Genomic DNA, 23,729 nt, shown 5'->3' with positions numbered 1-23,729 from the left:
GTGACTATTCTTAATACTGCTGCGAATACAATTATAAACGCACCGTACATTTATTTAAGAATAAATAAATAAAAATATATTTATTTATATTTTTATTTATAAAAATAAATAAATAAATAAATAACTCAAGAATGTATGAAATTCTTGAGTTAACCATAAACCTATAGCAATATTACAGAAATTTTTGATCAACTATGCTGGAAAAAACACTAAATTATCTTTCTATTATTTCTATAGAAAATGGCACTACAAAATTATTGGCATTTGAAGTGGTCATCAAAGAGTAGGCAGACAAAAGCACACGGAAAAATATTATAGAAGCGTATCAGTTAATAAAAATGTGAATTTTCTGGATTTTGTGATGTTTGTGGTATTTGTCAGCCTTTAAAAATTTATAACTTGATGTCATCTATTTTCTCATTCTAAATATTTACTTTTATGTTCAACTTTGTATTTTTTTATTTTGTGTTATTTTTCTTGAAGAGATCTCCAAATTATATAAGCTTCAGACTTCACAAAACTTGATCTGTGCCTGGACTCTGGTGTGGGGCCCAGGGATTTATACCAACAGCCATTCTTGGCCCTCAGCAGCCCCTAGGGTCCCTAGCCCATTCTCCAAAGTCCCCATCCCAGCCCTCATCTCAGGCCCTGAGAGCCATCAACAACATAAGGCTGAGGAACTCTTTGCTCCTCTGGGGAGCAGGAGGGTGGGTGAGCCAGTGAGACATGCATTTGCTGGATTAGACCTCTGGGGACTTTTCCCCCAGCAAAGTCCTGCCTGGCAGGGTGGTTGGCCATTGTGTCAGTACCCACCACCCTCCTGTGAAGGGTGAGCCCCTGGCCCTTGTGGCCTGGGCTGAGGTCTCAACCACCAGCAGCAGTACTTGAGGCTGAGTCTGCTGTAGACTTTAAAAACAGGACCGGTGGCCAGACACAGTGGCTTATGCCTATAACCTCAGCATTTTGGGAGGCCAAGGCAGGAGGATTGCTTGAGCCCAGGAGTTCAAGACCAGCCTGGGCAACATAGGGAAACCTCGCCTCTAGAAAAACTTTTTAAAAGCCAGGCGTGGGGCCAGGCGCGGTGGCTCACTCCTGTGATCCCAGCACTTTGGGAGGCCGAGGTGGGAGGATCACTTGAGGTCAGGAGTTCGTGACCAGTCTGGCCACCATGGTGAAGCCCCATATCTACTAAAAATACAAAAATTAGCAGGACGTGGTGGCACATGCCTGTAATCCCAGATACCCGGGAGGCTGAGGCAAGAGAATCGCTTGAACCTGGGAGGCGGAGTTTGCAGTGAGCCAAGAAGGTGCCACTGCACTTCAGCCTGGGCGACAGAGCAAGACCCTATCTCAAAAAATAATTTTTAAAAACCCAGGCATGGTGGCGCATGCCTACAGTCCCAGCTACTCGGGAGGCTGAGGCCTGCTTGAGCCCGGGAAGCCGAGGCTGCAGTGAGCTGTGATCATCCCACTGCACTCCAGCCTGGGTGACAGAGCAATACCCCATCTCCAAAACAAAAACAAAAACAAAAACAAAAAACAGGACCAGCAGGAATAGTCTGCTGTGGATTGGGACCCCTGAATGTTCCAGAGGGATTTAAGTGTGCGGAATTCAGACGTCTTCCCTGTTGTGGCTGGCCTTCCCGCCTCCCCAGCCGTCTGCCCGAATGAGTGCTTACTAATGAGCCAGAGAGCTCTGAGCCGGCCTGTGCAGGGCATCCATACAGGGCTCCAGGGGCCCCTCTCAGTGAAACAACATGACTGTGAAAACAATCTGCTGCTCTTCTTCTTCACCCTGACCTTGGGTCATTCTGGCGCAAAAGATTACTTTGCTCCCAGCCTCGGGGAAGTTTTTGTACAATTAGCTACAACTCTGCAGAAAGACCCTGCAGAGAGAGCCCTGGGGTGGAGCAGGGCTCCACTTTCACCAACTCAAGCATGAAAGGACACTGACCCCGTGTGGTCACGTTTGGAGGTGCAGCACAGGGAGAGAGGAAAGGCCCCGGCACGGTCCTTTGGCCAAACGACCCCTGCAGGCCCTCCCTGACCGACCTTGCTCTGTCCCTGCTCACCTCACAAGACCCTGGGGAGAGGACCTGGCCCTATCAGGGCCTGCTGACTCGTTCTCCCCTGGCGAAATGTCCCCACCAGGTGCTCTCAACTCTGGGCTATTACTTCACAGGCCATTTGAGTTCAGATGGGTAAGGCGTGTAGGAAATGAGCTCAAAGGGCAGGATGGATTTTGATGGGGTGAGAAGAGAGTGTTTCTCACTCACCCAAAGCACTGAGCACAGTGTCCCAAACATAATGTGGAGTAAACACGCGCGTGCACACGTGCACTTCAGGTGCAGGAGACAGCCCAAGCAGGGGCAGGCAGGCAGGCAGGTATGGAACGTGCATGGAGGGCTGGAGAGTGGAGCTGCTTTTCTGCGGAGATTTCAGGTTAGGTGGAGCACTGAGCTGAATTTTCTAGAAGCTGGATTCCTAAGCCCCAGTTCTGGGCTCTTTCTCCGACCACACAGCTGTGTAGAAGGAAAGGGGCCTGAGTCCTGCCATCTGGGCTAGGAGTCGGTATAGAGCCAGCCAGTTGTAGCATTTCTGATTCCACCTGAATTCCTAACACATCAAAATCAGATTCCATTCTGGACATTTGTTTTTTTGTTGACGCTGTGATTGAGGTCTCATAAAAAGAAGGTGCCATGCCTAGGACAAATGAGGAAGGAGAGGCTCAGAAAAGTTAAATAGCGGTGTCTTAAGTCACAGCCACTCAGTGTGTGAAAAGCCAAGCCGGGGTTTGAACATGATAAAAATACACCATGGCCGCTGGGCTCCAAAGTGCAACCTGCAGCTTCTAAAGGAACTAAAACCTAACTTGTTCCCGTCTCCCCCAGCTCAATCCACTCTCCCCGCTGTAGCAGAGCCATCGCCTCAAGGCAAATTGCATCCCACTGCTCTAAACTGAGCAACTCTTCTCTGGTCTCAGGATAAAAATGGTATGTGTGTCTTGGCTTCACAGACCTCCCTAACCTCACCCCTTGCTCTCGCCACATCACTCGCCATTCTTCCCTCCTGTGACATGGAACTTCAGCCTTGGTTCCATGCCTTGGCCTCCCAAAATGCTGAGATTATAGGCAGTTCCCTAAACAGCCAGCCTCTCAGGTGTGGAGGACCTTGATTTGTAAACAAATCACCAGGGGATTTTGATAAAATACAGATTCCAATTCACCAAGCCTGGTTTGGGGGTCCAGGTTCTGAAGCTCTAAGAAGCTCCCAGGTAGTATGAATCTTCCAGGTCCACAGACTACAGGTGAGTAAAGAGGTGCTAAACACACCATGTTCCCCTCACCTTTGACCGCCACCAAACTTCCTTTGATCTGAAACTTTTCTCCTTCCTCCCCAAGGCCCCCTCCTGTATCTTTCACCCGGGTGGTAAGGCTACTTCCTCTCCAGGCCTCAGCTTAGGTGCTGCTGCCTCCAGGAAGTACTCTTAACCCCTTTGAGAATGATTAGGTCATGTCTTATCTGTTAGAGATGCAAATAGAAATGGGTGAAAGGGAGCCGGGCGCAGTGGCTCACGCCTATAATCCCAGCACTTTGGGAGGCCAAGGCAGGCAAATCAGCTGAGGTCAGGAGTTTGAATCCAGCCTGGGCAACATGGCAAAACCCCATCTCTACTAAAAATACAAAAATTAGCCAGGCATGGTGATGCACACCTGTAATCCCAACTACTTGGGAGGCTAAGGCACAAGAATCGCTTAAACCTGAGAGGCAGAGGTTGCAGTGAGCGGAGATCGCACCACTGTACTCCAGCCTGAGTGACAGGGCGAGACTCTGTCTCAAAAAAAAAAAAAAAAAAAGGAAAGAAAGAAATGGGTGAAACGGGCCAGGCACAGTGGTTCACACCTGTAATCCCAGCACCTTGGGAGGCCAAGGATCACTTGAGCCCAGGAGTTTGAGACCAGCTTGGGCAACATAGTGAGACCCTGTCTCTACAAAAAATACAAAAATTAGCTGGGTGTAGTGGTGCGTGCCTGTTGTCCCAGCTACTCAGGAGGCTGAGGTGAGAGGATCACCAGAGCTGGGGAGATCAAGGCTGCAGTGAACTGTGATTGCTCCACTGTACTACAGACTGGGTGACACAGTGAGACCCTCTCAGAAAAAAAAAGGAAAAATAAATGGATGAAATGATAATGATAGGTGGGATTTGTCTTAAAATACTCAAGAAAAAATATGGGAGCAGGTACATGAAACAAAAATGGCAAAATGTCGATCATTTTGATTGTTGTTGAAGCTGGGTGACGAATATGTGAGAACTCATTGTACTATCCTCTCAATATTTGTATTTGTTTGGAAGTTTTCAAAATAAAAAGATTTAAAAAAATTTTTAATAGAGATAGGGTCTTGCTATGTTGCCCAAGTTCCTCACGAGCTCCTGGGCTCAGGCAGTCCTCCCACCTTGGCCTCTCAAAGTACTGGGATTACAGGTGTGAGCCGCCATACCTAGCCAGAATAAAAAGCTTAAAAAAATGAAGCCTGAGATAAGTGCCTCTCCCATGTACCCCCTTAGGCGACTGTCCTGTCTGCCCCCACCCTACAGCACGTATCGTACTGCCTCATGAGTGTATAGTTTTTCAAGGGCTGAGATTGTACTGTGTTTTGTTCATTTTTGTACACCAGCCCCTAGCACAGTGGTTGGCATAGAGTAAATTCTCAACATATTTTTGTTGAATGATTGAATGAAAATCCTGCCAGGTTATGTTAGTTGGCAGAAAAGAAGCAAATCATTGAAAATGTATGTCGAAACGAAACAACGCGTATTGTTCCACCTTATGTAGAGCTGTGCTGCATCTGCTCCCGGAATCCTCTGTAAAGGTCACTGTGTCCCAAGGAAGATTCTGTGTCACATGAGAGAATCCATTTAAATCGTTAAGAAGAAAGCAAATGTAGACACTGGAACTCTGCCATGTATAAGGAAGAAGGGTGAATGGGTATGTGATCCAAAGGTGTTGAAAACAGAGAGTCATTCATTCAATTACCAAATATTGGTTCACTGTCTAAGCTTCAGCTTTGCCTGCAACGCTGGAGACTACTTCTCCAAAGTAGTTACTTGCATGAGATTATATGAATGGAAGCCTGTGTATATTGGCCAAATGAATGAGGCAGAAGTGGGTTTTGCGGGGGGTGGGGTGTTGTTTGTTTTGTGCAGGGATACCCCAAAAGAAAGGGGAGAGAACAGGGCAGTGGGCGGGATGGTGAGATATCTAGGCCCCACCCCAGTGGGACTAAAAGGGTAACTCAGAGCTGGAGGCTAAAGAGCTGACTTTGTAAGACCTGGGGTGTCAGTCTAATGACAGTCTGAGGCAACCCCAGGAACCCCAGGATTCGAGAATGAGCCCTTCTTGGCTCCACTGCCCATACACATCTGCTCGGACCCAGTACTGCTTTAATGTTCTGAGGTCTCTGGGTGACCACCAGCAGCAGGCGACAGGGAAAAAGGAGTATCGCCTGGGTTTTCTGGCCTGAACAATGGGATGAATAGGGATAAACATTCACAGGCATGAGAAATAAAGTGGGAAGAGCAAGCTCAAAGGAGACACAGTGTGTTCACTCACCAAGGCTGTTCACCAGAGAAGCCCCTTTCATGTAAGTGAGAGATACGCTTGAGAAAACCAAAAGAGAGACTCACCTGTTTCCCCCAACAAGCTTCCAGGTCTCCTTATCCTCAGAAGCAGGACCAGGCCGGGCACGGTGGCTCACACCTGTAATCCCAGCTCTTTGGGAGGCCGAAGCAGATGGATCACCTGCGGTCAGGAGTTCAAGACCAGCCTGGCCAACATGGCAAAACCCCATCTCTACTAAAAATACAAAAATTAGCTGGGCGTGGTGGCGGGCACCTGTAATCCCAGTTATTTAGGAGGCTGAGACAGGAGAATTGCTTGAGCCCCGGAGGCAGAAGTTGCAGTGAGCCGAGATTGTGCCACTGCATTCCAGCCTGGACAACAGAGCAAGACTCCATCTCAAAAAAATAAATAAATAAATAAGAAGCAGGACCAGAGGTTGGAGCTCTAAACAGAATCAGAAAATCAAGGTGGGTTTCAGAGTCAGGAGAGCCACAGCATCAAGGGAATACAGCCACATCATGGCAAGATGAAAATTTCTGAGGCTGACAGTAAGAAAGGTGAAGTAGGCTGGGTGTGGTGGCTCACACCTGTAATCCCAGCACTTTGGGAGGCCGAGGCACGCAGATCACCTGAGGTCAGGAATTCAAGACCAGCCTGGCCAAGATGGCAAAACCCCGTCTGTACTAAAAATACAAAAATTAGCTGGGCGTATTGGTGCACGCCAGTAATCCCAGCTACTCGGGAGGCTGAGGAACGAGAATCTCTTGAACCTGGGAGGTGGAGGTTGCAGTGAGCTGAGTGAGCTGAGATCGCGCCATTGCACACCAACCTGGGTGACAGAACGAGATTCTGTCTCAAAAAAAAAGAAAAGAAAAGGGGGTGGATGGAATTCTTTGATGGCACATCCCTGACTCGGAGTGGTAAAACTCACATACTGATGACCTTGTGTTCAGTCTTATTCATTTCTCTATGCCAGGTCCCTAGCACAGTGTCTAATGCAAAGGAGGTGCCGAGTCAATGTTTGAAAAATCAATGAATGAGATGAATGCACTTGGAATGGTGTTGATTTTTGCTTTGCCTCCAAGCTAGAACAAATAATTGAGCTCACCCGTATCCATGTTATCATTACTATCCAGGCTACTGTGTTAATATAGCATTTAATAACTCCCTTGTTCTCCCAAACTTCAGGGAAATTGAAGCTTCAGTAATGAGGGAAATTTTTGCTTGATTGTTTTCTGTGGGAAGTCAACCACAGCTCACATCTGGTGCCCTCCATGAAGTCTTCATCATTAACAGGATTTTGTACATTTTCTCCTTTCTGCTAAATCCAGACCTTGGAGAAAGAGACCCTCCTCATCTTTCCATTAAGAGGAAGTTTAATCGCATCTAGACTCTGGTTGGTTAGGGCTTGATTTTAGGTGGGCAAAGCAGACTTCAGCAAAATAGGCAGAGCCAAGAGAGGCTCCTGTTGTTTGGGTCGCTGTTTTTAGCAGTGAGGAAAGACCCTGGGGCTAGAAGGATGATTGGTCACTAGGTGTGAACTACACGTTGGAGATTTCATCTGCCTGGGACCTAGCAGATGTCCCCATGAGGTCTTCTTTGCCAGCTACCCCATCCTGTCTTCCAGAGAATGCTGCATCCAGAGGTCTCTTGTCCTCTTTTGCTCCCTGGACCTTATTACTTGCTCATCTGGCTCCCAGCCATGTTCCTTCCACTCCCATCCAGGGCTACTGACTTCCACTCTATGAGCAGTAACAGACTGGTGCCTTTCAAGCAATAGTCATTCATTTAACAAACATTTATTGAACCCCCAATATGTATCTAGCTAGCACTGTTCTAGGCATTGGGAATATAGCAGTAAGTAAGATAGGCAAAATTCCTAACCTCATACAGCTTATATTCCAATTGGGGGAATATAATATATATATATATATATATATATTTGTTTGTTTGTTTGTTTTTTGTTTTTGTTTTTGTTTTTTTGAGATGGAGTCTCACTCTGTCACCCAGGCTGGAGTGCAGTGGTGCAATCTCGGCTCACTGCAACCTCTACCTCCCGGAATCAAGAGATTCTCCCACCTCAGCCTCCCAGCTAGCTGGGATTATAGGCTTTTTTGTATTTTTAGTAGAGACAGAGTTTCACTATGTTGGCCATGCTGGTCTCAAACTTCTGACCCCAAATGATTCACTCACCTCAGCCTCCCAAAGTGCTGGGATTACAGGCGTGAGCCACTGCGCCCAGCCAAAAAGGAATGCTATATTCTTGCTAAACAAATGAACATGCCCAGAATTTCTGAAACAGGATGCACAGAGCATCCACCTCTAAGAGAGGATGGTTCACTCCAACACTCCCCTCTCTGGCCAGCAACTCGCAACAGGCAAAGCCTGAACCAGGGGAGCCACTATAGCAATAAGCACCGCAACAGTGCCTGACTTTAGTCACGTGCCCTACTCCATTAGCCCTCAGAACAGTGTAATGACCACTAGCATTAGACCATTTTGCAGAAGAGGAAACAGAGGCTAAGAGAGATTTAATAACTTGGCCAGGTTCACATAGCTATGCTTTGGCAGCGCTGGAATTGGAACATGGTGAAATCCTGTCTCTACTAAAAATACACTTTGCCCTGCTGCTACACTTTTCAGGGACAGAAAAGGAAAACTATCTCAAGAGACAATGTGCAACGCTGAAATGGTGAAGGAAAAGCTTTTGGGGTAGTGAAGGGGAGCAGATGGCCTGATTCCCCCCCACCCTAAATAGGGTGTGTGTATATGTGTGAGTGTGTACAGAAACACAGATGCACATACATGACCACACATATGCCCCGAGCCTTCCAACCAGAATCCACAGGCAGCACCATCTCCCTCTCCATAGCCTTTGCTGATCCTTGTTCCTGAAGCTAGAAAGGGAGGAGGGCCCCGAGATGAGTGTCTGAGGGGCATGTCCTCAGGACAGCTCTACTTAGTGACATTTGTAAGACCAGTGCTACAGTTATTTCAAGCAACTATCATTTCCCTTCCAGGATAATCTAAGATGTGATTTTTACTAATGAAATGAAAACTAACACTGAGCATCTATTATGTCCCAGTCACTGTGTTAGGCCCATTTAAATATGAATTATGTATTGTCTCTGACTTTAAAAGGCTCAAGAGAGCCTGCCAACTCCTGACTCCAACCTATTTAGCCATATTGCTTGTGCTTGTGCTTAATTTCTAAATTAAATTGGAATTTCAAGGTCCCTGCTGATTGGCAAGTGGAATTACTAAATGATATTTAACCTAAGTGAAGTTGAACATCTCACGACTTCTGGATGGCAAGGAGAAGATCAAGGAGAAGTGGACCAAGAAGCTGGCTCTTCAAATAGCCCCACCCTTACCTTCAGGAAACCTTATGTCTGCTGAACTGGGTGGGAGTTCTGGCCCCTCCTTCCACTAGTTGTCACAACTGGAATGGTTAAAAGCAATGATTCCCACCAGAATGGCTAAAATTTGAAAACTGACAATAGCAAGAGGAGCACCAGGAACTGTCATGCATTGCTGCCAAGGGTGTAAGGTGGTACAGCTACTCTGGACAAATCTTTGGCAGTATTCACTAAACAGGACACACATATACATTATCAGCCAGCAATTCCATGCCTAGGTATATAAGTAAAGTTTGTGCACATGTGCATTAAAAGACATGTATAAGAAGGTTCATCATAGCACTTTTGGTAACAACCAAAACTGAAAACAACCCACATGTCTAGCAAGAGTGGGATGGATAACAACACTGTGGTGTATTTACACAAGGGAGTACTCTAAGCAAGAAGCATAAATGGGCTGAGTGCACTGGCTCACACCTGTAATCTCAGCACTTTGGGAGGCTGAGGCGGGCAGATCATTTGAGGTCAGGAGTTCGAGACCAGCCTGGCCAACGTGGCAAAACCTCGTCTTTACTAAAAATACAAAAAAATTAGCTGGGTGTGGTGGCCCATGCCTGTAATCCCAGCTACTGGGGGAGGCTGAAGCAGGAGAATCACTTGGACCTGGGAGACAGGTTGCAGTGAGCCGAGATGACACCATTGCACTCCAGCCTGGGCAACAGAGCAAGACTCTGTCTCAAAAAAAAAGAAGGATACTTGGTCTACAGCCACATGCTACTATGTGCACAGCTTTCCTAAACATCATGTTCAGTGAAAAAGTCAGATAGGAGAAAAACACAGCGGCATGAACCCATTTACATAGCCATTTATATAAAGTTCAAAAACAGGCAAAAGTCATCTATGTGGCTTTTAAAAGCCAGGGTAGAAGTTACCTTTGAGAAAGACTAAGAAGATAGAGATTGGGAGGGTTAGGTCAGGGTTTCCGGGATGCTGGTAATGTTAACATTTCTTGGCCTGGGTGGCTGTTACATGGGTGTGTTCACTTTGTGATGATTTATTAATCTATAACCTTATGACTTTTAAACTTTTGTGTAAATATATTCCTCCTATAAATTTTTTAAAAATAATTAGGCTACATCCCAAAAGACAAGGGATAGAGATATAACCTAAAAAGTCAGATATGGTCACAGGCCCAGGGGCAAGGGGAGGTGAGGTTTGCTTCCCAGGATCCCCAGTCTCCCAATATTTACCAAAGGGACTTGTGAAAAAGGCCAGGAATGGGAAAGGGGGTGTCAGGGCCTTTGAGGTGGGTGGGCCAACTACCCAGAACTGCCTTGGCCACACTGCATGACTCTAGGCCTGTAAGCAAGGTTTCTGAGAGGACTGGTCTCCCATCCCTTGCCCTCATTCACATCCCCAAAAGCAACTTTTGCCCTTGGGCCAATGCTAATTTTCTTTCTGAAATGATCATCAGATAAGGTTAGATGCTTCATATGGCCTCAGTTCTTCTACAAAGAAAGGTCAATACTAGTCAGGCGCAGTGGCTCACGCCTGTAATCCCAGCACTTTGGGAGGCTGAGGCAGGAGGATCACTTGAGCTCAGAAGTTTGAGACCAGCCTGGGCAACATGATGAAACCCCATCTCTACTAAAAATTCAAAAAATTAGCTGGGCATGGTGGCACATGCCTGTGGTCCCAGGTACTCAGAGGCTGAAGTGGGAGGGAAAAAAAGAAAAAGAGAAAGGTCAACACAGATAACCTAATCAAAAAATACACTACAGGTTTAGGCCAGGCATGGTGGCTTATGCCTGTAATCCCAGCACTTTGGGAGGACGAGGCAGGTAGATCACCGGGTCAGCCTGGACAACATGGTGAAACCCCGCCTCTACTAAAAATACAAAAATTAGCTGGGCATGGTGGCAGGCGCCTGTAATCCCAGCTACTTGGGAGGCTGAGGCAGGAGAATCGTTCGAACCCAGGAGGCGGAGGTTGCAGTGAGCCAAGATCGTGCCATTGCACTCCAGCCTGGGCAACAGGGTGAGACTCTGTCTCAAAAAAAGAAAAAAAAAAATAGACTACAAGTTTAAACAGGCTCCTCACCAAAGAGGACATTCAATTGGCCAAGAAACATATACAAAGATGCTCAACAGCATTAGTTATCTGAGAAATGAAAATAAAAATTAAAACTGCAATGAGAAAACCATTAGACTTCCCCCAGAATAGCCAAAATGAAAAGGACTGACAATACCAAGTGTTGGGATGCAGTGCAACTGTGTGTCTCATCCGTTGCCTGCTGGGACTGTAAATTGGCCAATCACTTGGTAAACTGCTTGGCAGTATCCAAACATACCCAGCAGTTTTACTCCTGGGAATATACCCAACAGAAATGAGAGCTGTGTCCACATGTTGAAACATCCAGAAAAGAATGTTCACAGCAGCTTTATTCTTAATAGCCAAAAATTGGATTCAACCCAAATGTCCATCACAGGAGGGTGAATAAATATATCGAGGCATATTCATACAATGCAACACAACTCAGCAATACAGAAAAGAATGAGATGCTGCAGCACACATCAGCCTGGATGAATTTCCCATAATGTAGAGTTAAGAGAGGCCAGACGTAAGAGCACGTACTGTGTGATCCCATTTACATGAAGTTCTAAATAGGCAACACCAATCTATGGTGGTAGAAGTCAGGACGGCAATCCTTTGCAAGATTGTGAAGTATGAACTGGGACGAGGCGCTGGAAATGTTTTGTGTCTTGGGTGGTGGTTACATTGATGTATATACATGTTAAAGTCCATCTAGTTATACACTTAAGATAGTGCACTTCAGAGGGCATGTGAGTTACACTTCAATAAAAATGTAAGTTTAAAAGAAAGGAAGAAGAAACAAAGGAAGAAAGGAAAGAAGGAAAGAAAGAGAAGGAATAAGTGAAAGGAAGATTGGCAAAATTCTGCCCTCTCATATGAAAAATGGTATAGCCTTTCTAGAAAATGGGCATTTTCTTAAAAAGTTAAAACTTCACCTACTATTTGACCCAACAATCCACTTTTAGGTATTTATCCTAGAGAAAGGAAAACTAATTTGACATAAAAGCCTGTATATAAATATTTATGCCAGCATTGCTCATACTTGTCAAAAACTGGCCACAACCCAAATGTCTTTCAAACTGTTAGGTCTATACAATAAAATACCACTTAGCAAAGAAAAAGAATGGACTTGGGGCCGGGCGTGATGGCTCACACCTGTAATCCCAGCACTTTGGGAGGCCAAGGTGGGTGGATCACGAGGTCAGGAGATCGAGACCATCCTGGCTAACATGGTGAAACCCCGTCTCTACTAAAAATACAAAAAATTAGCTGGGCGTGGTGGCGGGCGCCTGTAGTCCCAGCTACTTGGGAGGCTGAGGTGGGAGAATGGCATGAACCCAGGAGGCAGAGCTTGCAGTGAGCCGAGATCACACCACTGCACTCCAGCCTGGGTGACAGAGCGAGACTCCATCAAAAAAAAAAAAAGAATAAAAAAGAATGGACTACTGATATATGCAACAACATGCCTGAATCTCAAATGCATTACACTGAGTAAAAACCCAATCTCAAAAGGTTACATGCTATATGATTCCATTTTTATGACATTCTGAAAAAGACAAAAATATAAGAACAGAACACAGATCAGTAGTTGCCAGAGTTTAGGAATGGGGGAAGGTCTGAATACAAAGGGGCAGCGTGAGAGAAATCTTTGGGGTGTTAGAATTGTTCTGTATCTTGCCTGAGGTGATAGTTACAAAAGTCTATATCTGTGAAAAATGCATGCAGTGTACACCAAAAAGTTAATTTTACTTTATGCAAATAAAACATTTTTCAAGTAAAAGCTGGCTGGACATAGTGGCTGAAGCCCGTAATCCCAGCACTTTGGGAGGTTGAGGCAGGCGGATCACCTGAGGTCAGGAATTCGAGAACAACCTGGCCAACATTGTGAAACCCCATCTCTACTAAAAATCCAAAAATTAGCCAGGCATGGTGGTGGTTGCCTGTAGTCCCAGCTACTTGGGAGGCTGAGGCAGGAGAATTGCTTGAACTCGGGAGGTGGAGGCTGCAGTGAGCCAAGATCGTTTCACTGCACTCCAGCCTGGGTGACAGGGTGAGACTGTCTCACACACACACACAAAAACCAAAAACCAAAAAACACCCCACCATTTTTCAAATAAAAGCCAAAAAAAAAAAAAAAAAGGAAAAGAAAAACCATCAAACACACAACCCAAAACAAAACTCTGCCCCCCGTCATGGGCTCTGGCCATCCTTCCTCCAAGCTCAAGCAGGAAGAGCAGATGGCAGAGGCCTTTGAGGACTAGGATAGGACCTGGTTGAGAACAGACATTCATGAGCTTAATTTCTTATCCTACAGTTCATGTGGCTTTGGAATGACCATGGTCCTATGAAATGCCATTAGCTCACTGTCCATTCTTGTGTCTTTGCCTTTTAATCCTTGGACCTCACCACTCAGAAATAGCTGGAGCTGCCCCAACTCCCCAAGGAAGAACTTGCTCTCTGACATCAAGCCAATGAAGAGTCCCTTTGGGGCACACAGGAGAACTTATCACCCAGTAGATCCTTCTTACCCATAACCCATGGCTCCTCCCAGCTGGTGGGGCCAGGGCCATGAGCTGTTATTCATCCACATAGAGGGAATTATGGAACAGGGCCTTCAAGGTCCCCCTTGATCATACAGTGCCCGCCATGCCCCCACAGGGTCATGGCCCATTGCACCTCAGCCTATATGCACATGCTGGTTGCTTAGCTCAGAACTCCTTTCTCTTTCCCAAGGCTTTGCCCCTGCCCTCCTGGAATGTCACCCTTTCTCCCCCAGATGTGGCACTATCTGTTACCTTGGCTTGTAGAACTTTCTACACCCAAGTTCTACTGATTCTTTCTCCTAAATACCCGCAAATGATCTCATCCTTGCCTGCTTCAGACCTTCAGGCTCTCTTGCCCAGACCATTGCTAGGCGGATAGCTTCTGTGATGCCCTCTCTGCTCTGACCCCACACCTCTTCAATTCCCCTCCTCCTAAAAACCCCTTGGTTCCTCACCTAGGCAGGCACACAAGAACCTGGCCAGGCCCTTGCTGCTTTTCCTGATCCCTACTCCTTCCCAGACACGTCCTCAACACTCCTATAAAACCTGGCCACTTGGGGCTAGGCATGGTGGCTCATGCCTGTAATCCCAGCACTTTGGAAGGCCAAGGCGGGTGGATCACCTGAGGTCAGGGGTTCGAGACCATCCTGGCCAACATGGTGAAACCCCATCTCTGCTAAAAATACAAAAATTACCTGGCCATGGTGGCACATGCCTATAGTCTCAGCTACTCAGGAGGCTGAGGCAGGAGAACTGCTTGAACCTGGGAGGTGGAAGTTGCAGTGAGCCGAGATTACACCACTGCACTCTAGCCTGGGTGACAGAGCAAGACACTGTCTCAAAAAAAAAAAAAAAAAAGTCTGGCCACCGGCTCTTCCACTCCTCCATGTCTCTGCTCATACTGATCCCTCTGCCTGGAGTGTCCTTCCCTCCCCTCTGTCCACCTAGTAAACCCCTCATTTTCTTTAGGCCCTACTCCAATCCACCTCTCTGTGAAGCCTTTCCTGACCACAGTGCCCTCCATTCATCTGCCCCAGGAACATTCATTTATTCCACAAGTAGTTATGCCCCACCTATGTGCTGGGAATTAGGACAGATAAGGACCCTGCTCTTGGGGAGTACATTCATCTGGGGAAGACTGATAATCCTTGCTATATCATCCTGTATAATTTCAGAATGATTAAGGTGAAGGGCTGCAGAATGATAAGACACTCATGGCAGCCTTGCTGAGGGGATGCCACGTAAGCAGATACCTGAGGAGTTCCTCCTAACCCTCCGTGTCCTGAGCACTCTGCATTTTTTTTTTTTTTTTTTTTTTTTTTTTTTTTTTTTGAGACAGGGTCTTGCTCTGTCACCCAGGCTGGAGTGCAGTAGTGTGATCTCGGCTTATTGCAACCTCCACCTCCCAGGTTCAAGCGATTCTCCCACTTCAGCCTCCCAAGCAGCTGGGACTACAGGTGCGTGCCACCGTGCCAGGTTAATTTTTTTAGGCTGGAGTGCAGTGGCGCAATCTCAGCTAACTGCAACCTCTGCCTCCTGGGTTCAAGCGATCCTCCTGCCTCAGCCTTCCAAGTAGCTGGGATTACAGGTGTGCACCACCATGCTAGGCTAATTTTTGTGCTTTTAGTGGAGACAGCTGTCACCATGTTGGCCAGGATGGTCTCAAACTCCTGAACTCAGGTGATCCACCTGCCTCGGCCTCCCAAAATGCTGGGATTACAAGTGTGAGGCACCGTGCCCGGCCGTGAGCATTCTGCATTGTTTATGGTCTCTCCTTGGTAGGGTTGTGAGACTTAACAAATAAAAACATTGCATAGGACATACTTATACCAAAAAATTGTTCTTGAAATTCAAATTTAATGGGACCACCTGTGTTTTATCAGGCAACCCTACCCCTAGGATTCACTGCCCTGTGAGTTCAGAGAAGGAGCACCCTCAGGGCCCAGCACTGTGGCTGGCTGCAGTAGGCACTCAATAAACACTAAAAGAATGAGCCATTAAGCAGATGCATGAGCAGCACTTGCTAAGTTGTACTGCATTTTGCATTTGCTTGCTGACTCCCCACCTGCATCGCAAGCCCCTGCTTGCTGCACAGGCAGTGTTAGATGGCATCCTCTGTACCTAATGCAGCCTGAGGAGTGGTTTAGGGAGAATGTATCTGCCTCTTACCATCTATTAGTGCCTCCCCTACCACCCCAAGTAACAATCAAATATGAAAAACAATTTTAGAATGTGGCAATATATGTAATGACATGGAAACTGAGAAACATTTTCTCAATCATATGTACATGAATAAAAACACCTTTGGAAAACTTTGCTATATTTATAGGCTGCAGTGTATAATCTATGAAAAAACTGCTTCCATCTAGTGCCCTAGCTACCCCTTTCCCACCAGACAGCCTCTACGAAACCCTTCCTCTTTTGGAATCGTGGAGCTGGCAAAAAGAGCTGACCAGTAGATGTCTGTTATACGAATGATGGCAGAATTTTACTGTGATTCTGGGCCTATGTGTCAATCTTCCCACTGGACTGGGATCCTGCACAGGCCAGCAAGGTGTCCTTATTGTCCCCAGGCCCAGCATGCAGCAGCAGCTCAGGAAATGGGGACTGAAAATCTATCAAGAGCCACATCTCATACTTGACATTAAAGCTTCCCCGAAGGAAGGCTGGTTCAAATGCACACCCCATGTTGCCCTCTGGAGATCAGCAATCCCATCAAGGCCCAGCCCAAACCACACACTGGCAAGCAGCCCAGAAAGGGTGTGGTCCAACTGCCCCACAAGTCCTGTGAATAAGCCGGGTCTTCACTCCCAGTTCATAAAAGGGCCACTGTCCCAGGGCAGCCTCAGCCCCTGTTGGTTTCAACTCAGAAGGAGAATGTTGTTGCTTGAGCCTCTTTTGAGCTTTAAAAAGGACAAGGAAAGGCACTGTATGGAGTGTTTTACTTTTGACTTTTTTTTTCATGACTATAAACTGTTGGATGTTGAAAACCTTGCATTTACTTGTGAATTGCCAGTCTGTGTTTGCGTATGGAGGAAGGTAAGATTTGCAGGGCTGGAATTATTTTCATTTTCCTTGTAAGTTTCTCCAGTACTTAGCTTTTCATTGAGCATTCTATATTTATTTCTGTGTCATTATGTCATTCTTTGGTGCATTTTATAACCTGTGATGCTGAAAGCTGCCTTCCTTCACATTGTGGGCTGGAGTCAGATAGGGCAATACAGTCACACAGCATCCACCAGAAGTTAGTGCCATGGAACACAGTCCTGAATAAGCACACCAATTTGCTACGAGAATGATCACAGAAAGACTGTGTATAATAGTATCAAAGAATAATTCAAAGACATAGGGTTAATTATTAGGGCACCATTTACTTGAATACAAGGGAAACCAATAATAGCTTTATTTCATATATCAGAGCCAAAATAAGAAATAGGAAAAGAGGAGAAAGGAGAAAAATGAAAAACTGCAGACGTGTGAAAGATAATGAACTTTGCCTTTTCTTGAGTAAGCTGCTGATTAGCAGGCAGCTAGCTAAGAAGGCCAGAGGGTGTTCTGCCCTTGACATCTGGATGAATCATCAAAGAGGATAATTCCAGTTGCTTATGGATTCTCCAGGAGCCCTTGGAGTGGAACTGTGCTGTATCTGTGACAAGTTCCCTCTGTGTCACATGTGCCTGGGTCCTGGGAGAACACCTCCATCTCTGTTATGCCTCTCTGCCCTATAACCTTTATGTAAAAAGTCTCAATGTAAGCAGCCTAAATGTCTAACTTAAAAGGAACCAGCTAAACAAACTTCAGTATAACCTCAGCATGGAATACCAAAGATCTTTTTTTTTGAAACCGAGTTTCACTCTGTCGCCCAGGCTGGAGTACAATGGTACAATCTCAGCTCACTGCAAACTCCACCTCCCAGGTTCAAGCGATTTTCATGCCTCAGCCTCCCGAGTAGCTGGGATTATGGGTGCCCACCATCACGCCTGGCTAATTTTTTTATTTTTAGTAGAAGCGGGGTTTCACTATGTTGGCCAGGTTGGTCTCAAACTCCTGACCTCAGGTGATCCTCCCGCCTCAGCCTCCCAAAGTGCTAGGATTGCAGGCGTCAGCCACCATGCCCGGCCCCAGAGATCTTTTAAAAATGTTGTGATTTAAGAAAATGTTGTAGTAAAAATATGTAATAATGTAGAAGTTGTTCATGATATACCATTAAGTTATGAGTTTGTGGGGACACACTCATTCCATAGCATTAAATCTGTATCAGTCAAGGTTCTCTGGAGAAACAGAACCAATAGGATCTATGTATACATATATCTCTAGAAAGGGACTTATGAGAAGTTATTGGCTCACGTGAATATGGAGGTTGAGAAGTCCCACAATCTGCTGTCTGCAAGCTGGGGACCCAGGAAAGCTGGTCGTATAACCTGAGAGCCAGAGGGCCGATGGTATAGATTGCAGTCCAGATCTGAAGGCCTGAGAAGCAGGTGTAGCAACGGCAGGGGAAGATCCATATCCCAGCTAAAGTAGTCAGAGATCACATATTCAACCTTCTTCTACATTTTTGTTCTGTTTATACCCTGAACAGATTGGATGCAGTCCATGTACAGTGGGGAGGGCCATCTGCTTGACTCAGTTCACCAATTCAAATGCTAATCTTTTCCAGAAACACCCTAACAGATATATCTAGAAATAATATTTATCTGGGCATCCCATGGCCCAGTCAAGTTGACACATAAAATTAACTGTTGCCATAATCCAGTGGGGAGAAAATGGTGCCTGAACATGAGCAGTGGTTGGGTGGCTGGAAGGAAGGAGATGGATTGAGAAGCCTCTAGCAGCCACAGTTGGCAGAACTTGGTGCTAATCAGAGGTGGGGGTGAGAAAAATGAGTCTAAGACAACTGATGGTTTTGGTTGGATGACTGGTGGTCACATTAAGTGAGACCCTTTCTTTCTTTCTGTTTTTTTTTTTCTTTCTTTCTTTCTTTTTTTTTTTTTTGAGATGGAGTTTTGCTCTTGTTGCCCAGGCTAGAGTGCAATGGCACGATCTTGGCTCACCGCAACCTCTCACTCCTGGGTTCAAGTGATTCTCCTGCCTCAGCCTCCTGAGTACTTGGGATTACAGGCATGTGCCACCATGCCCAGCTAATTTTGGATTTTTAGTAGAGATGGGGTTTCTCCATGTTGGTCAGGCTGGTCTCAAACTCCCGACCTCAGGTGATTTGCCCACCTCAGCCTCCCAAAGTGCCGAGATTACAGGTGTGGGCCACTGCGCCTGGCCGAGACCCTTTCTTGTGCATTGCCATGGTGAAAATACCAGCCTGGTATTACCATTTCTTCCAAAGCATTGCTAACATCTCTGAAAATCCTAGCACACTCCCTTCAGTGGTCCCCTGTACTCCCTTGCCTGAGGGATCTCTCTGCCTACATGCCATGCCTCCTTATTTCGCCCATGGGCCCCAGAGGGGTACAGCAGCCATCAGTGAGGTACTGGTTCTTTCTCCCTGGGCTTATAGTCCCACTGTGTTGAGTACCTTGTCCTCCTCTGTTCGGGTCACCTCCCTGTGCCACAAACATCTACCTTCCAGGAAAGGATCACAAACTGTAGGACTGAAGACTAGATTTCAACCCATAGATGTCTATGATTTGGCCTGCTCTGTGTATGTGTGTGTATACACACACACACACACACACACACACACACACACACTTAAATGTAAATGCCTTTGAAGGAGGGACCAGGCTCTCTGGTATGTCATGTTCCCTCAACCCTTCTGGTTGCCTCACCTTTGGCCTGCTTTGCTCATTTCCCTTCATGCCTGACAGCCACAGGCTTCTGTACGTCTAAGCCCCACTGGAAGGAAAGATGTAGGGTGTCTGGTCCACCAAGGGGCAGCATCTTGACCAACAGGGCACTGGCTTTCTTCCTTGTCACATCTTTCTCATCCTTGCTCACAGCAGGATGAGCACTTGGAGCGATGGTTGGCTTCCTACAGAAGGTTACCAAAAGACCAAGCTATCTTCCCTTGAAAATAAAACCCAATTGCCTGTATATTAGATTGAACTATATAAAATTGTCCACGTTCAACTTTGCCCTATAAAGATGACAATTTCACATGATTCAACCTATTAACATGGCCCTGGCTTAGTCGCTAGTAGGACAATGGTTCTCAGTCTTGGTTGCAAATTAGAATAAACTGGAGGTTTTAAAAAATACCCTTGCTAGGACCTCACCACAAGACTATTAAATTCAAATTTTTGCAGATGGGGGCAGGCATAGAGCTATTTAAAAAGCTCCTCTGGGCTGGGCACAATGGCTCAAGCCTGTAATCCCAGCACTTTGGGAGGCCAAGGCAGGAGGATCGCTTGAAGGCAGGAGTTTGAGGACAGCCTGGCCAATGTGGCAAAACCCCATCTCTACTAAAAATACAAAAATTAGCCAGGCACGGTGGCGCACGCCTGTAGTCCCAGCTACTCGGGAGGCTGAGGCAGGAGAATCGCTTGAACTCAGGAGGCAGAGTTTGCAGTGAGCTGAGATTGTACCTCTGCACTCCAGCCTGGGCAACAGAGGGAGACTTTGTCTCAAAAAGAAAAAAAAAAGCTCCTCTACAGCCAGACTGATAATTGTCCTCTAGCACATCCCTCGGCCAGCCATGAGAAAGGCTCAAAGAGCCTTCTGCTGAACTCCTTACCACATTATCCATGGATGGTAGAAGCTTCCTGGCTTTCCAAGCAGGGTCTCAAAGAGAAGTCTGAGGAACCCAGAACTTCCATGTGACTGCAATTACTTCATGCATTGAATTGAGTCAATAAAAAACAGCTTCCATCACAACAAAAAAAAATGTGTATTAAATACCAATATGCCTGTGGTACCATCCTAGGCATATTACAAAAGTATTACCTCGTGGGAATTAGCAATCTGGAATTTGCAATTCTGTCTCCACCCAATCCCTTGAAGAGCCATATGTGGCATTAGAGAAATTCACAACAAACTGGAAAATGTCAAAGATGTGGCCCTGGACATTTACTGAAGCGTATATGCCACAACAAAGTGTTCATTTTGGGGTAGTTAAACAAATTTCTATAGCCATACATGACAGTTAAGTGATACACAGCTTTGAGAGCCATAACTCCTCTGCATTTCTTACTAACTCTAGAAATCTAACATATCCATTAATGTATTTTTCTTTTTGCTTTTACTGTGCAGATTTAAAGAACAAAATAAATAGGTAAATATATTTTCAGAATAAAAAAGAAAACATCCCGTATTACTTTTGGGGGTGATGAAAATGTTCTAAAATTAGATTATGTTAATGGTTGCTCAACTCTGTAAATATACTAAAAGGCACTGAGTATATTTTAAGCAAGTGAGTTTTGTGGTATGTATATCTCAATAAAGCTTTTCTTAAAAATAATATTGCTAGAGTGAAAAAATAACCAAAAGATTCCCACCACTTTCAGAATCCACAGCCCGAATGTCTCAGCAGAGAAGCTGGGTGTGCCTGTGTATGTATGTGGCTTATGATGCTGTCCCTGGGACATGAGTTGTTTGCTCAGATGGCATTGACAGGGGTGCCACGTGATGGGGTAAGTGGGCAGTCCGTTGCTATAAGCAAGAGGTGGGCTGGGAGTAGCTCTGCAGAGCTGGTGGCAAAATGAAAGAAAGGAGTTTTCCCCATTGGGAAAGAAATGCAGAAGCAGCTGTCCACAGACAGCCCAATGCAGAGAACAAACCTGCCTGGGAAGCAGCTGAGGCAGGGCACATGCTCCTGGAAGGAAACAGAGAGATATGTGTGCTCCTTTACTCACTAGCCTTTCCCGTCACCCTCTCCCCAGGCTCCTGGCACCTTGGAACAGCGTGAGCTTTCCTAGGGCTCCTCTCAACTTGCTTGATGTAGAATTAATTTAATTAGTTTCAGAGGGATCCATCATGGTGGCTGTATTACCTAGGTTAAAAGAAACTCTGTCTGTGTGTGTGTGTGTGCGCGCGCGTGCATGCATATGTATTTTGCCTTCGTGTATGCAAAAGCACCTTGAGACAATATCCTCCTTCTAACTTGGGATTGCTGGACTGTTATTGGAGTCCTAGGGCTTGACAAATTGGCAGAGACTTGGAAATTCTGAAACAGTTTAAGGAAAATGCTTACAATGATGAAGGAACCAAGAAATAAGTCTCTGGGGCTCAATTCCCTGCTCTGTAGTACATGTTCTCAAACCTTCCTTTCAAGCATTGCATGGCTATCATGGGCCATGTGCAGTGTTAGTGCTACGGAAGACGCAGATGTCAATACAACCCGGGGAATGGGGTCAGACAGATCCCCAAAGACTTCAATACACCCCACCGCAAGACAGTTACAAATAAAGTGCTGGGTCTCAGAAGCCAAGGAAAGCATGTGCAGTTGTTGGGAAGGCTATGAAAGGCTTCATGAACAAGCAGCACTGAAAGCTGTATAACATTTTTACAGGTGGGAGTGAGGTGGATTTCCTGGAGGAAGAATCAATGTGATCACAACCATGAGGGCAGGGAAAGGACAGCAAGTGAGCCCCTTAGGTTGGAGGATATGGAATTAGCAGAAAATGGTCCTGAAAAGGTGACTATGGCAGTAAATGCCAAGCACAGGTGTCCCTATTGAATTCCGCAGGCCAAGGACAAGCCTCTGGTGGGTTCCACACTGGGGCTAATTCCAAGATTGGGGTTCCACATTGGGGCTAATATCCATCCTTCTGCTAAGGATGCCTACCACCCTTGGCTGGAGGGGGACAGCCAAATTCCTGCTCTGGTTTTAACTCAGTGAGCTTCAACACATCAATGTGGAGAAGGTACTTCGTATGAGGCACTCTTCAAGTGGGAATAAAGATGAAATAGTGCATGTCTTTAAAAATCCTTGCAGTTTGGGAACAAGGAAGAAAGGCAAAGAGGAGATCAGACAACGACATGTAGAACCATACATCGTATGAGTGGTAAAAGGAGCATCACAAGAGTCTTGACAAAGTGCTCAGACCTCCTTAATTGGGGTTCCTGCCAGCTTCTCAAGAATGGGAACCAGGCTTTCTTCATCTCTGCATGGTCTGGTAGCTCAGTGCCTAGCACTTGGTAGACATTCATTAAATGAATGAATGTATGCATCAGTGAATGAATGAATAAACAAACAAATGAACAATTCTCCTGTCACGCAGGATCTGCTGAAGATGGCGGCTGTAACTTCACAGAGCACTGCCTAACTTTGGTTCATATTGTTCCTCTCTTCTCCTACCTGTATTTTGCTCACCTCAATACCAGCCCACACTGTTTTCCTGGACTGTGATTCTTTCAGTGATCACAGAGTCTGTGCTGCATAATTTAAGTGTCCCTATTCCTTGCAGCTGCTTCCTGTGTGCTAGTCATGTAAACGCCCTTCTTAAATGATTGCATCCCTCACAATACTTAGAATATATTGACTGTTGATTGGTTGGAAAATAATCCCGTACAGGCGGAGGGGGCAGAAACTGACATCATGGAGTGTCAGGCACGGTGCTGGTGCTATGCATACACTCAAGAAGGGCCTGGGTAATGCAACATGGAGAAGGGAAAACTGGGGGGCAGAACAATTTTGTCGTCTGAAAGCCTTTCACAGAGAGGCGCTGAACCCATGGCTCTCCTTCTCTGAGGACAGAAAAGGAGGAAGTGTGTCTGTCCTGCAGTATGTGGGATGGATAGATGGATGCGAAATTAAGCACTGAAGTGGGTTGCTTGGAGAGGCAATGACTGCCCCCTGCCCCCACCTGAAAATCCTTAAAGACAGAAGGGATCATCCGCCCAGGAAGCTGAGGCTGCAGGATAAGCTGGCCTTTTCCTGAACAGTGACAGTTGGAACGTTCACCCTCACTGTCCTTGTCAGAGTTACAGGCAAGAAAGGAGAATCCTTTTGGATAAAGTGTCTTAAAGGAACTGTTGATTTACCCTTTCGCTTTATGATCTCCTGATGTAGTGAGCAAGGTTCAGGGAGATTAGCTAACTGCAGGCAGACTGATCTTCCTGTGCAGAGAAATAAGGTAGATTCTCGTTATCTTCCAGCTCATTTTCCCAAGAATTATGTATTCTCCGGCCAGAAAACGACCTCCAAACCTCCAAACCTT

General features: G+C 46.0%; 1 protein-coding gene across 1 annotated transcript in view; it reads left to right on the top strand.

Moving 5' to 3' along the window:
- Window positions 1–21,183: 21,183 nt before the first annotated feature.
- FAM20B (FAM20B glycosaminoglycan xylosylkinase) overlaps window positions 21,184–23,729 on the top strand; it is a 52,499-nt gene continuing 49,953 nt past the window's right edge. The window contains exon 1 of the mRNA XM_063810899.1: window positions 21,184–21,200. The gene's annotated coding sequence lies outside the window, so the exon portion shown is untranslated. The remainder of the gene's footprint in view (window positions 21,201–23,729) is intronic.

Source organism: Pan troglodytes, chromosome 1 (assembly GCF_028858775.2).
Source record: "Pan troglodytes isolate AG18354 chromosome 1, NHGRI_mPanTro3-v2.0_pri, whole genome shotgun sequence".
NCBI classification, from domain to species: Eukaryota; Metazoa; Chordata; class Mammalia; order Primates; family Hominidae; genus Pan; species Pan troglodytes.
Note: the sequence above shows the minus strand (reverse complement) of the source record. Positions and strands in the feature narration are given on the sequence as shown.